The sequence below is a fragment of the Anolis carolinensis genome, chromosome 5 (assembly GCF_035594765.1).
Source record: "Anolis carolinensis isolate JA03-04 chromosome 5, rAnoCar3.1.pri, whole genome shotgun sequence".
Classification (NCBI taxonomy): Eukaryota; Metazoa; Chordata; class Lepidosauria; order Squamata; family Dactyloidae; genus Anolis; species Anolis carolinensis.
The window spans coordinates 5,430,682-5,446,295 of NC_085845.1; the positions used below are offsets into that span (position 1 = coordinate 5,430,682).

The following is a 15,614-nucleotide window of genomic DNA, read 5'->3' on the forward strand; positions in this document are numbered from 1 at the left end:
GTACTCTATATTGCAACGCATGCGCAGCTATGCCCCTGCAATGCTCAGCTGAAAATGGACTTTCAATTTGGACCAAAATGCGCATACAAATACAAAATACATAATCACAATGGACAAGCATACATCTCCATGTGCCTTATATGACAACACATGCGCAGCTATGCCTTCAATGCTGAGCTGAAAATGGACTTTCAGTTTGGACCAAAATGTCCAACCTTTCCTGCCGGGGAACATGGCACACGCGCAAGGCGCTCGCCAGATGCCCGCTTTCATGTTCCCAAGCTATCTATAGCGATCCGTCTCCATCTGTATTTATATCTACACCTACCTCTATTTCTCCCAGCCTTCATTTCTATATTTCATGATCTATACAAGTCTAGATACTTTATCCCTTAACATTTAAAGGTTGAGAAATATGGAGAGATAGGCACAGGGAAATGGAGCCGCCAAGAAAGGCAAAGAGAGGTACCCCCTTTCCATCCCCAAATTGCACCCCAACTGCCACCAGATCCTTTGCAATGGGACCAGATGGGTTTTCCTCGTCTGTTCCTCTTCTCTGCTCAGCAGTGGCAGCATCTGCCAGATCTGTGCTGAAAGCATTCAAGGGACGCATGTTAGATGTGGAGCGAGGAGAGGGAAAATATCTAGGTCATTGGGACAGGAAGATCAGAGTTAAAGGAGGCCGAGGAAGAAAGGGCAGAAGGGCGAGCGAAGGAGAGAAGTGGTGGCACACTGCAAACATTACAGGTGAGTCATCCGAAGGGTGCCCACTGGAATCAAGCGTGGGATGGGTGAGAATGTTGTTTCATGTATTCGTCTGGAAATCAAGCCTTATGAGCGTTCAGCCTGGGAAGAGAAGGACAAGAGACGGCACGACCGGTACATGCAGACATGTGCCGTCAAGTCACTTGTTGACCTATAGAAACATTGAATCATAGAATTGGAAGAGGCCCTAAGGGATATCCAATTCAACTGTTGTGACTCTAAGCCTTTGTGTGACTCTGATGAGGATTCTGGGATGCAAGTGCATGATGATGGGATTCAGGTTCAGGATGAGTTTCAAGATGTGTTTCAAGATGACTCTGATGGAGATTATGGGATTCAGGTGCAGAGTGTCCCTGCTGTGAGAGATGAGGAGCAGGGAGGCTTTCCCACGGGAAGAAATGATGTTGTTAATGATGATGGTTTTCAGGTGCAAGAGGCAGAAATGGAGAGCATTTCTCAGCCTCAGCCTGATAACACTAACGAGCCCTGTGGCCTTGAAAGCGATGAGGCCGCTTCTCTAGATCGGGCTAGTCGTTTGGGATTTCGGGGGTTGCACAGACGTCTCAGAATAGCAAATAAGAGGGAGGGCAAAGGACAAAGAAATGCCTTCATGTCATGCTATTAAAAGAGTTAGCTGAGAGGGAAATCTTCGTCAAAGCAATTTCCTCGCTTGAATCAAGAACCAAATCTGCTTTCCTGTATTATCTTGTAGCCTGGATGTATTCTCGTTTCTGGGACTTTGGCTTCTTTTGAAAGGACCTTATTTCATGCCGAATGTTTCTATGGTTTTGTTTCTTACAGCCTTGTTTTTGTAACTATCCTTTGGAACTGAACTTTTACTTTTTATGAATTATCTTTTCCCTATTTTCTAATAAACTATAAAAGACTACGTTCTGTGTGCAGCCTGGTGTCTTTAGAAAGGTGAAGCTAACCTGAGGTGCGACACCAACCCCCTTCTGTCAGGCATGAAGACACAATCCAAGCCTTCCTGACAGATGGCCATACAGAAAATGAGATGCCATTGGAGATGCCTCCTCTCGATCCCGCTGCCATCCCAGATACGGCTGGTGGGGATGAGAGAGAGGGCATTTTCTGTGATGGCCCCATGCCTCTGGAACGCCCTACCCAAAGAGCTAAGATTAGCACCATCAATAACATCTTTTTGTAGGGATTTGAAAACTTGGTGGTTCCAACAGGTTTTGAAAATGATTAACCTGAAACTTCATTTTGTGGCTGCCACAAATTATGTGGGATTGGTTGGGACTCTATGAGATAGTCATTGAAAACTGAAAAATGTGCTATAGCAATGTCCTGCAAAAACAAAAGTTTTTGCAGTTTAATAAACATTTACCATGTTTTAATGATAGAACCAATTAGGAAATGACATTTATAACCCAGGGATGAAGATTGTGTTACATAGTGTAATGGTGGGAGAAAAATAAGGTGGTTGGAAAAGTGGGAAACCACATTACAAGTTGGTGGACTCTATTAAGGCTACCCTGAGTTTTCAAGACCCAATAAAAGCTGTGCATGACTGTGATTCTTGGGTGTCTCTCATTTATAGTATTTCCTAAACCAAAGCCAACATGGCAGCAACAACCCAGCCAGGAATGGCAACAATGGTACGAGGGTTGAATGAAAAGTAATGCCTCCACCTTTGTTATTTCGGTTTGAATGGGAATATTTTAATAAATCAAACGCAGAAATAATCCTTAGAATGTACTCTTTAACTACCACTATTTACTTTTCCACAGAATCACCAGACAATTCTGCCAACAATTAAGACGTTTTCTGAAGCCGTCACGGAAGAAGTCAACACTCTGTTTCTACAACCAGTGTCTCACAGTTTCCATCGTGCACAGATCTTCCGATAGCCAAGCAAAGCAATCATGTGACCCACACATTCTTGTGAAATGCTGTTTATGCTTGAAAATTCTCTCTGAGTGATACCACGATTGTCCTGAATCCATCTTTCAACATTTTGCTTGTGAAACTCAGTGGTTGCTGTCACAAGACATCCAACTCTTTGTTTGTCACACAAGTCAAATGTTCCCACCTCAACATCTCTAAACTTACTTGCCCAATGACACACAGGACTCACATCCACACAATCTCCATAACCAGCTTGCATTCTCTGATGAATCTCCTTTGGGGTGACACCTTCTGCTGTCAAGAATTCAGTGACTGCACGTTGCTTAAGTCACATTGACTGACTGTCTGCACAGGGTTCCATACTTTACACATTAACAACACAACCGTTCAATGCTAAGGCTTCCCGCGAAATGGAACTGTAGAGGAGAGTCTTCTGAACAAGCCAGGACCTGCCGCAGACCAGGACTGCTAACTGTTGAAGAGTTACGAAGGTGGAGGCATTACTTTTCATTCAACCCTCGTAGTATGGATTACCCAAAAGGTGAACAAATGGCTCTGAGAAGTGAATCAAACCTGAGCTCTTCCTAGAAGCCAAAGTGACCAAACTGAAGCCATCCCGTCTTGGGCATATTGTGATAATGCGCGAGAAGCTGATAGTACTGGGAAAAGTGGGGGCAGAAAGAACAGAGTGAGGAAGACTATACTGTGAAAGGATAGTTAAGTAAGCCAGGACCTTAAGTTTGCAAGACCTGAGCAGGATAGCTGATGACGGAGTATCTTGGAAGTCTCCCATTCTTAGGCTTGATAGAAGCTGAAGGTGACTTGAAATGGCAAATAAGAGTGACAGCAATGTCCATGACCCTGGAGTTTGAAAGCAGCTATCCAGCCCCAATTACGACCCGACCTTTACGCAGCAGCTTTTCCATTATACAATGCAGGAGCCTTTAATTTTCTTGGCACAAAGCCTCTTTCTCTCCTTATGGGAAGCTGTCAAGGCAGGCTTGCTTCTCCGCAGGCAGTCGTTCACCTTCTGCTATTTTTGCCCTGAGTGCCACTTTCATGGCTCAGGAGCCTTGAAGGAAAAGAAATGCAGAAGGTATTGGGTTTATTTATTTTTTAAAATAAAAATAATGCTTCCTGTTCTCTCTTCTTTTCTCTTCCTCTCTTGCTTTTTTGCATGAAAGCTGTGTTGGCCTCTTGGGCTGGCTGCAGACCTTTCAAAGCCTGCTTCTCTCTCGCTGTTTCACCGCTTTGACCCAATTGATCACAAAGGCAGGTCATAGCAACCTTTGGAGGCAGCTCCATCCTTTCTTTCCTCACTGGCATAGCGAAAGTTATTTTTTATTTTTCACCTTGAAGGAGCCTGAAGAGCAACAGGTTGTTTTTGAAAGAGAGATTTCACTACTTTGGATAGTCCTTCCAAAGTTCAGGTTGAACCACGGAGCGGATTCATTGTTCCAGTGATACTCCCATGCAATTGTAAAAAAGCAGGTGACAGGTTAAGGCTGACTCTGTTTTAGGGAAGGAGTTCAGGACTTTGGATCGCTTCCTTAAAGTTCAGACTAAAAGCCAGAGCAGATGGCTTCACTGATAAGGAAGGCATCAGGCTCCAAAAGTCCAGACTTTTAGGCCACTCTTTCTGAATCTCATATAGGATCAAGGTTCCATACCTTGCACACCTCCTTTAAAATTTAGAGTGAACTCATCGTTTCTATGACACCAATGGCATTCTTTGAAAACAGGAGACAGAAAGACTTTTTCTGCTATTCTTTCTGCATTGAGGATAGAGCTCAGCATTTTCCATGGCTTCTTTGAAGTCCAGATTCAACCCCAGACTCAATTGAGGACTGATTTACTGACAGGTCCTGATTTTCCTCTTAAACTGTAATCATAGAGAGGTTGGAGTTGGATTTGGGGAAGTCCAACCATAGGGAAGGATTCTGCACATGCTTCAAGGCGCTCTTGGCTTTGCATGAACTCAGAATGTGGCATATGTAGACAACAGGCTTGCCTGATGGTGGCTATGGCAATGGAAAACAACAGGTTTTGTAGTCCTGGTCCAGATAGAGGCATATCCAAGGTGAAGTTGATGCCATGGACACATCCCTGAGATTAACCATCCTGCTGATTATCGTGTCAGCGGGGATGATGGGTAGCAGAGTGAAGTCCAAAAATTCACCATCCCGGTCTTCACCTCCTTCACTCCAGACTGTCTCCCGGTGTGGAAAAACAGCACTGGACAAACACACTCCAGCAGTCGAGGTTTCGGTTGGAAATCCAATGGCAATATATCTTTATTTACATTTCTATATACAAAATAGAGTAAATCAGTCCTTCTCTCCATGAGTGCTTGCAGAAGCAACTCATGCACACACAGCACACTGCTCAACACTGCTCAGGAAACTCCTCTGCATTCCACAGGAACAAGAAAGAAAGTCCCGGTCAAAACAAACTTGACCCCATTGGTCCTGTGATACATCAATCATAGCAGACTCTCATTAACTCCATAACTGCTGAAATGCCTTGCCGAAAAACCAACACATAAGGCATTTCTAATAACCCAGATTGATTTTAACATTTCACAATACACAATACCCTGACATATCGTATGTACTCGAAGATAAGCTGAGTTTTTCAGCCCGTTTTTTGAGCTGAAAAAGCCTCCTTCGGCTTATAATGGGGTCAAGGCCAAGGCCAGGCAACAGAACCTGGAGATCATTGCTTGCAATATATGATATATTTCTCTCTTACCCTCCCTTATCAGTGTGTTTTCCAAAGCCTCCCTTGCTCTTAACCAAGGAAATGTTTTGAAAAGGGAAAGACGCCCTTGCAAGTCAGGAAGAAGAAATATAGATATCCATTAATCTTATAAAAGCATTTTCCCTGAAATATTTGTTAAACTCTCCTACAGATATATAGGCATTAACCCCCTGCATGTCTTTGCAATCCCTATGTACTTATATCTCTATCTATCTATCTATCTATCTATCTATCTATCTATCTATCTATCTATCATCTATCTACATTAATTTTATATATGAATTTCCCTCTCATATGTTTGCAGGTCTTTGCAAATCCTATATACATATAGATCCAGGTACCTGTATATCTATATCCATATATATATATTATTTAACCTACTGATGCCTCGATTAATGTAATTTTATTGTTATCTATTTTTATTTTGAAATTGACCAGTAGCTGCTTCATTTCCCACCCTCGGCTTATACCCGGGTCCATAAGTTATCCCAGTTTTTTGTGGTAAAATTAGGTGCCTCGGCTTATATTCGGGTCGGCTTATACTCAAGTATATCTCTTTGTGTGTTAACCGAGATGGCTCAACATGAACTCAGAACATCTCTGCCCTTCTCCATTGCCTATATGAGAGTAAAAAGATAATGGGACAAACAAGAAGAGCTTCTATGTTGTAAGGAGCATGCACATTTCTCAGGTATTAACCAGGCAAAATCCAGGAAAAGTGATTTCATCTAAACTTCCTGATGGTAAGCAATGTGACTGAAAGTCTGGTGGCATCTCTTCTCTGGATGTATTTAAGCAGAAGCTCGATGGCCATCAGTTGGGATCCTTCTTTTAGTCTCCTGTTTTTAACATTTTATGCTGTATGTTGATTTTTATGATGGTTTTATTGATATTGATGTTTTACTGTTGGAATAATTGTTTTATCGTTTTATTGCTGTATGTTTCGGGCTCAGTCCCCATGTAAGCCGCTCCGAGTCCCCACTGGGGAGATGGGGCAGGGTATAAAAATAAAGTTATTATTATTATTATTATTATTATTATTATTATTATTATTATTATTATTAGTTGGGAGGGCTTTGATTGTGTCTTCCATCATGGCCGAAGGGGGTTGGACAAGATGGTCCGGGTGGTGGGTCCCTTCATATTCTAGGAGACAGGACCCTATGTCAATATTTATCAAAGTTCACTGATCTTTTCTTCAATAACTCCACCTGGGAAACTTCTTTCGGTAACAGTGGGGAAATATAACCCCATGTGGAAGCAACTGGTGGGGCAGTGAATCCACTCAAGGCTTTTGTTTTAACTCAACATGATCCCTCCAAGGTGCAAACCTATACCTTGCTACTAGGGGTGCATTTTCACTATTGAATTACAGAAGTGCAGTTTGGCAACACTTTAACTTTCATCGCTCACCATGATAGAATACTGGGAGTTGTAGTTTTATCAGGTCTTTAGCCTCCTCTGCAAAGAGTGTGGGCACCTCACCAAACTACAGCTCCCAGATGCCCATAGCATTGAGCCATGGCATACTGCATCCATTCTGCAGTGCAAATGCTTCCTCAGTCCAGCACCTTAGACAGCTCCAGGAACATTTCGGTTCGAATCCCTGACCTGGCACTGATGTCTGCTGAAATCCAATTAGTATAGAAGCAAGCAAGCATGGTCTGAAGAATCTGGTATTTCCTCAAGCTCAGCAGGAGTCAATGAGGGTGGTGCCCAGGACCAGCTGCTTGCTTGGAAATCCCCTTCAAAAGGCATCTAAGATCTCGCTGGGCAGGAATCTCTGGCCATATCTCCATCGCTATTTGATGGCCGTGGTCGCTGTAGGCCACCTTTCCCGCTCCTGGCCTCCTGCGGATGGGGACACCTGTCTCCTTGTTAAGTCCAAGATGCTGGCAAGGAAGGAATTCCCTCTCGACTGAGGGGGTTTGTGTTTTCTTGCTGGTTGCTTTGAGTTATTGTTCTGTTCGTTGTGCTTCATTTGAGTATTTCTTTCTCTCTCTGAAACCTTTCTTAGCAAGTATGACCAATCTATATATTAAAAAAATGTAATGTGCGTTTTCCCCAAGGCGTAAACAACAAAACCACTGAACCAAATCACACCAAATTTGGCCACAAAAGACATAGTCATCCAATCTATGTCTTTCAATAAAAAAACCCTAGAAAAATAAAGTCCAAATAACAGAAAGCCCCCAATTGCTTACCATGCATGAGCAGAAGCCCCTCTCCCCCCCCCCTCCGGGAACTGAAACAACTACATTACCCAGAGGACCTCATAGAGTCATAGAATCATGGAGTCATAGAATCGTAGAGTTGGAAGAGACCTCACCGGCCATCCAGTCCAACCTCCTGCAAGAAGCAAGAAAATCTCATTCAAAGCACCCCCGATAGATGGCCATCCAGCCTCTTCTTAAAAGCCTCATAGCTGTGTGCGGAGCCTAACACCACTTTAAAAAATGTTGCCATGGTGGAATAGCCTTACAGCTTCAAAGCCAGGCTGCTTCCTAACCAGACAGGTCCTCTGTTGGCCACCTTGAATACCACTGAACACCTTACAGCCTCAAAGCCAGGATACTTCCTAACCAGAGGGATCCTAACCACCAGACTATGCCAAAGCAACACGTGGCCGGGCACAGCTAGTAGATAACAAATAAGTAAAGCTAGGAAAAACAGTTGTAGTTCCATACCATGGTCTCAGTTGTGTACCTTTATGCATATGGAGCTATAAATGGCCAATACACTTGTGACTCACAAACTCTGAATATAGAATTTTACTTTCTATGAATGTATGTGTGTTGGTAACACATGGATTATATTTTGGTTTAATTACTGTTTATAGTTCATATTATTGGATTACATTTAGTGGCCTCTTGCCTGTGAATTTCAGGGAATCCTTTCTTTGTATTGTTTATTGCAATACACTTGGAAACATTACTTCTCAGGAGACCTAAACCTCTCTAAACATGCAATGGTGGTTATTGGAGGGTTGTTGTAAATTTTACGGGCTGTATGGCCATGTTCTAGAAGCATTCTCTCCTGACGTTTCGCCCACCCTAGACCTTTAACAGATATACAGTAGAGTCTCACTTATTCAACATAAACGGGTCAGCAGAACGTTGGATATAGGAACTGGGTGGAGACAACAGGAAGTGAGAGAAATCTTTTCCTCGGGAGGGAAATCCACCCTTGGAAGAGTTATTGTCATGGGGAAAAGGGGTTTCCACTTAAGTTTTATCACCAATCCTTGATTCCACAACAAGCCAGGTAAGGTAGGTAAAGCTTTCCCCCTGACATTAAATCTAGTCGTGTCCAACTCTGGGGGTTGGTGCTCATCTCCATTTCTAAGCCGAAGAGCCGGCATTGTTTGTAGACACCTCTGTCATGGTTTGCAAAGGTACTGTGCTGTGTATGTTAACTGGAAAATGAAGTGCATGAAGCCAACTGGCTGAGCCTGCAAAGACCTGGAGATTGACTTGATATTGTTTCTGTTCTGCTACTGCAGAACCAGTTCTGTGCTGACTGAGTACTGCTGGTGAAGAGAGCACTGTACTCAGAGAGACACCAACAATATCAAAAAGATGTGCATACAGGATTTGAAGAAGAAAGGACAGACCTTGATAAGATACTTCAATCAAGAAATAAACAACTATCTAAGCTTTACAGTCTCCTGTTAAAATTACACACAGAAGATGAATATATCAAGGAGTGTATGGTAAAATGGGCTAAAAACATTGGTCGCTCGATTAGCATAGATGAATGGGAATACCTCTGGAAAGTAAAAATAAAAATTTTCAGAAGCTATTCCCTTCTAGAAAATTTCTACAAAATGTTTTATCAAGCTTATATGACACCTGTTAAATTAGCCAAAATACAGCCACAATTAAAAAACACTTGCTGGAAATGTAAACAAGCAACAGGATCATTTTTCCACATGTGGTGGACTTGTAAGAAGGCAAAAAACTTTTGGATTAAGATTCATAAAACCATTGAAAAAATACTAAAGCTAAAAATACCCATGCACCCAGAAATATTCCTACTAGGAATAACAGACACATCACTGCTGAAGCCACATGATAAACTCTTCACTTTGATGACAACGGCTGCGAGAATAGTTTATGCACGAGCCTGGAAATTGGAGGAAACACCAGAAATGGAGGAATGGATTGTGAAAGTGACGGAGGTGGCTGAGATGGACATTCTGACAGGGTATCTCCAGTCAAAAGACCCTTCTGAGTTTAGGAAAGTCTGGGATCCCTTCAAAAGGTTTTTAGAAGGAAAGACCATTTCAACGTGGGGGTTTCAAATTTGACTATTATAAATTTTAATTTCCACCACTCGTTTAACTTCCTTCTGTTAAAAAAAAAAAAGGTCATGATGAAGAAAAAAAAAGAACTACAGTTCACAATTGCTGGTGGCTTGTGAACAGGTTGTGAAACAGTGAGCTTTTTGCTTTTGCTTTTTGGTGTATTTCTTTGCCAAGTACTTTGCATTTTTATATCGCCATTTGTTCAGATTTTTTTTCTTTTTTATATAAATATGGACATTTTAGCTTTGTTTTTGGTTTTTTGTTTTCTCTCTCTCCCTTTTTGATCCTTTTTAAATCTCAGTTTTCCCACTTTCTATACAATCAAATGTTCTCACTCTTTCAATGTTAATTTACTCTATCTTATAAGGTAAAACTTCAATAAAAATATATATTAAAAAAAGAGAGGCCTTGTTATATTGAGGCCTGTTTGCTGCTGAGAAAAGAGGGAGAAGAACCAGGAGTGTATTCGACTCTGAAGCAGATTTGTGGACTGAGAAAGGACAGTTTATGACTGTGGACTTCTGTAAGTGATCAGAGGGACCATTGTAAATACAGTAGAGTCTTGCTTATCCAACCTTCGCTTATCGAATGTTCTGTATTATCCAACACAGTTTGCCTTTTAGTACTGTGTTTTTGTAGTCAATGTTTTCAATACATTGCGAAGTTTTGGTGCTAAATTCGTAAATACAGTAATTACTACATAATGTTTACTGTGTATTAAACTGTTTTTTCTGTTGATTTGTTGTAAAACATGATGTTTTGCTGCTTAATCGTAATGTAATTTGATGTTTAATTGGCTTTTCCTTAATCTCTCCTTATTATCCAACATTTTTGCTTATCCAACATTCTATTTATGTTGGATAAGCGAGACTCTACTATACTACTGTTCCTTCTGATCTCTTGGAATCAGTAAAGTTCCTGTATTTTTGTTCTGCAAACTTGAGTGGCATATGTGAGAGCTTATCATCCTCAATCTGTAACAACCTCCAAGGTCATGTGGCCACTGGCATGACTACATGGAGCACCATTACCTTCCCGCTGGAGCGGTACCTATTGATCTACTCACATTTGCCAAGATTTCCAAAATCCAATTCTCACAGAGACAGAAAGTTGGGTAAAATCTTCTGAACAAGGGCACAGACAGCAAAACAAACACCACAAAAGTTTTAAACCTTCCCTATGCTATCCAAAGTTTATCTATCTATCTATCTATCTATCTATCTATCTATCTATCTATCTATCTATCTATCTATCTATCTATGTATTTGTAGAGTTATTCTTAAAAAGTGTATCTGTTCTGACTAACATACAAATCCAACTTAAGAACAAACCTACAGATCCAATCTTGTTCATTACTTGGACACTATTACATAGTTACTTAGTTCTTCCTAATATTCCGGTGGAATCTCATTTCATGCAGTTTGAATCCATTTCTGGAGTTTCAGAAAATAAGTCTGTTCCATCTTTAATAAGACTTTCTTTCAAACATTTAAGCGTGGCTCTCATGTCCCCTTCTCCAAGCCTTCTTTTCTGCAAGCTAAACATCCCCAGCTCCCTAAACCATTCCTCAGAAGGAACCACAGTTTCCAGACCTTTGACCATTTTGGCCTCCCTTCTCTGGACAGTTTCCAGTTTGTCCATCTCCTTCTTGACCTGCGATGCCCAGAACTGGTATTCCAAGTGAGGTTTGACCAAAGTCAGAGTGGGGCTATGGCTTCCCTTGAATTATTAGACTCTTGTTGATGCAGGCCAGAATCATATTGGGTTTTTAGTTGCCACATTGCACTTGTGGCCTGCAAAGACTCCTAGATCCCTTTCACATGGACTGTTTCCAAGCCAAGTCTCACTCATCCAGTATCATTTTATTCTTATTGTCTAATTGTAGTACTGTAGTACTGTACATTTCTCCCTGCTGAAATGCATTTTGTAAGTGTTTGCTAGCTATCAATGCATGAATAGGATAAATCTACACTCTGATAGTTGAGTGGTAGTTGACCTCTACCACCCATCTCCTGCATTCTGACAATGTACAACAGATTGCATAACTTTGAATAGATTTATGGTTCACCGTAGACTAGGTGGAACATTCAAGGATGATTAGTGGCTCCACACCATCCAAGAATATGCAGCCATATGCATGATGGTTATATTCTTATAACTCTCAACAGTGAACTCAATATCAATGTAGCATCATGGCCAGAGAAGTAGAACCTTATACACAAAGAAACTTAAGTGCATACAGACAGCATACTAGCCGCCATGATTGATTTAACCAACATTTACTATCTCTGTACACAAACTGTCTGTCTCTTTGAAAAAAGCATAGGCTGAGCAGCTTTCCTTGCTAATGGTTTCAATTGCAAAGAAGCACCCACCATTGCAATATTGTGATGAAAGGAAATCTCTATCTCCCAAACACTCCATCGACCACCAAGTGATATTTTGTGTTTCTCTATGAAAGGAACCAGGTTTGGCTTAGAAATGAGAGTTGGTTAAGTGCTAGATTTCACCAATTCAGTATGTAACACCTCATGCCCATCAACCAATTCTTATCAACTCTTCTCCAGCATTTCGGCAACTCACCAAGTGTTGGTTCAGATTCAAAAAGCGTAGTTGGTTTTCCCATCCAGCAACTGCCCAACCGACTCCTTCTTGCCTTTCAGGAAAACTTCTAGAATGTCCACCCCATGAGTTCCTATAGCAACTTGGCACATTCCACCATTATTCCTTACTCAGCTCTCAACATCCACTGAGCCGTTGTGATTTGGGGTGCTTCTACACTGTAGAATTAATGCAGTTTGGCATCACTTGAAGTGCTGTGGCTCAATGCTGTAGAATCCTGGGAGTTGTAATTTTTCAGGTCTGCCGAAGACTGCTAGTGTCCAAATTACAGCAAATTACAGCATTGAGTATTTCATAGCATAGAGTCATGAGAGTTAAAGTTTGGCCACACTGCATTCATTCTACTGGGTAGTCCAGGTACGGACAAACTTCGGCTCTCCAGGTGTTTTGGACTCCAACTTCCACAATTCCTAACACCTATTGACTGTTAGTAATTGTGGGAGTTGAAGCCCAAAATACCTGGAGGACTGAAGTTTGCCCATGCCTGATGAAGATGAGTCTTAGAATTGAAAAATGCTACACATGAGTCTATTGGAGTCTCCTTTTCTTAGAATCAGATGCTGGATGGCCATCTGTCGGGAAGGCTTGGATAATGTCTTCCTGTCTAGCAGAAGGGGATTGGATTGGAGTGTCCTTTGGGTCCCTAACAAGCCTAAAATTCTCTGAAAAGGGCACAAAATTGGCACAAAATGTGAACGTGGAGTCTCCTTCTCTAGAGGTTTTGAAGCAGAGGCTGGATGGGTATCTGTCGGGAGGGCTTGGATGGTATCTTCCTGCCTGATAGAAGGGGGTTGGACTGGATGACCTTTGGGATTTCTTCCAACACCATTTTTCTATGTAGTTCCAGGATGTCAGAGCTGAATTCTACCATTTGTGGAGACTATAAACATTATTTTCAGGCTTAAGCTGGACTTACACCTGCGCATGTCATGGGATGCCAGGATAAATTACACTACACAACATGATTTTTGTTCCTGGGTTCTAAATGTCAATTCCTAATTGGTTCTGTCACAAAAACATGGAAAAAGTTTATCAAACAGCAAAAACTTTGTCTTGCGGGAGGGACATCCTGCTATAGCACATTTTGCGATAGTTTTCCAATGAATATCTGTGTCTCAGCCAATTAAACTTTGGTTGTGGCAGTCACAAAAATGAAGTTTCTGGAGGAAAACGACTGCTTTTTAATTAAGTATGTCACAATTGAACAGGAAATAACACTTTAGAACCAGGAACAGATTTTTTTTTCAACTTTTGTTACCTAGTGTTATTTAAGACTAGATTTTTCCTTTTCGTATACATTCTCACATTTCCGACAAACACATCAGCTTTCAACGCACATTGAGAAAGTCAGACATACTGGGAAAGGGGGGCACCTGCTACTAGCCATGAAGCTGAATGGTGGATGCCTTGTGTTATAGTCTCTCTCTGCTCATGGCCCCCAAATGTGCATTTTTCACAAATAATACGTTGGGATGACTAAAAATCCGTAAACCGCTTCTCGGGGTGACCATTGAGTCACTGGGAAGTCACAGAATGTCCTCAAACATTCCCAATTACTCAGAGCGAAGGCGACAGTTGCAGAATGTTGACAAATAGTATAATTGCTGGGGGGAAAGAGAAAGATCCATATGGGATGGAGAAAAAACGTGCCCGGGGATTGTTTGAAGTTGTTCTCTGTGCCATATGTGCTGTTGGAAAGAATATATAGGCAAGGGAAATTTGGGACTTCTGAGTGTATGGGCCGTGAGCTGAACAAATTAAACTGATCAAAAGGTAAGACAAGACAGATATACTCATGGTCAGTCAGAAGGCTGAACAGGGTATAGGGTTACGGCCTGTGCTGGAAGGGGTTACACTCCCCTCTGAAAACATAGGTTCATAGCTTGGGAGTTCTCCTGGATTCATTGCTGAGCCTGGAACCCCAGGTTTCGGCAGTGGTTGGGGAGATTTGGCACAATTAAAAATTGTGCACCAGCTGTGCCCATACTTTGAGAAGTCAGACTTGACCACGGTAGTCCACGCTCTGGTTACATCTTGAATAGACTACTGCAATGTGCTCTACATGAGGCCGCCTGTTGTACCCCTAAGCTGCGTAGGCACCTTAAAACCACACTGGAGCCCCAGAATATAAGCAATCAAGCTGTTTATTGAAGGTTATAAGTAAGCACAAGCAAATAAAGCTCAGAGTCAATAAAATCCACAGGAGCAGTGTACTTAAAAAACTTAAAGCAAGAGTCTAGGAAAGTCACTCAAAGAACATAGTCCAAACCAGAACTTGCACTCAGTCCCACAAAAAGCATCAAGAATAGTCCAAAAAAGATTCAGTTCCAAGGCATGAAACAAACTGGAACCACAGGAAACAAGGCTGGAATGCAGGATCAAACTCCAATGTAATCCAAGGAACTAGAAATCCACATGGTGAAGTTACTGGAACATTCAACTGGATTCAAAGGCAACACAAGGCTGAACTTGAAGCAAAATCCATGGCTGCAAGAATATACGGGAACACGGAGCAAAGATCTCTCTTGAATTGCAAAGTTGCCACCTCTGCCATAGCAGAGAAGGACCAGGCATTTAAGGAAAACCCAAGGTCTTTCTTTCATGAGAAAACTCTTTCTATTCATTTCTATTCTTTCTATTCTAGCAGTTGTTGACTTCTCTGTAAATATTCACGTTCCCTCCTTCAGTGAGTTATCGCCTCCCTCCTGTCAAACTAATTATCCTCCTCTAAACTAGAATGTCCATCTGGCACCTGGAGATCTGACCTTGACTGCTGGGAGGAATGTGGTTCCCAATGCCTGCTTGCAACCATTCAGTCTCTGGTCCCAGAATCCACTGGGACAAACTCTGGCTCCGGCTGCATCTCAGGCCCAAACCCAGAATCCTCTGGCAAGGCAGGTGCAGGGACAATGACTGGCTGAATGGGCCCAATCTCAGGCACAGGCTGAACTACAACACTGCCCTTGAAGACTGTTCGGAAGCTCCAAGTAGTCCAGTGGGAGGTAGTGTTGTATCCCAGAGCTGGAACTCCTCTGACCTTAGACACTACACCAGTTAGACACTACACCAGCAAGCAGTTTATTGAAGAATATATGAAAGTCAAACAATAAAAATGATGCAAAATGGATAGCCCAAAAAAGTATCTTCAAAATGTAACAATTAGTGCATGAATTTCAAGGTACAAAGATAAAACACAAGGTACAAGGTTACAAAATTGCCAAGAACACGGCAGCATAAAATCCTAATACTGGAACCATGGAATTAGAAATCCACTTGGAAGCAAGACTGG

The 15,614-nt window shown here is 41.8% G+C and overlaps 1 long non-coding RNA gene across 1 annotated transcript; it reads left to right on the forward strand.

Annotated features, from left to right (window-relative positions):
- Positions 1 to 238: 238 nt before the first annotated feature.
- Positions 239 to 6,428, forward strand: LOC134299268 (uncharacterized). The gene is made up of 2 exons (XR_010006454.1): positions 239 to 747; positions 2,520 to 6,428. It is a non-coding gene; the product is annotated as an uncharacterized LOC134299268 (long non-coding RNA).
- Positions 6,429 to 15,614: the final 9,186 nt, after the last annotated feature.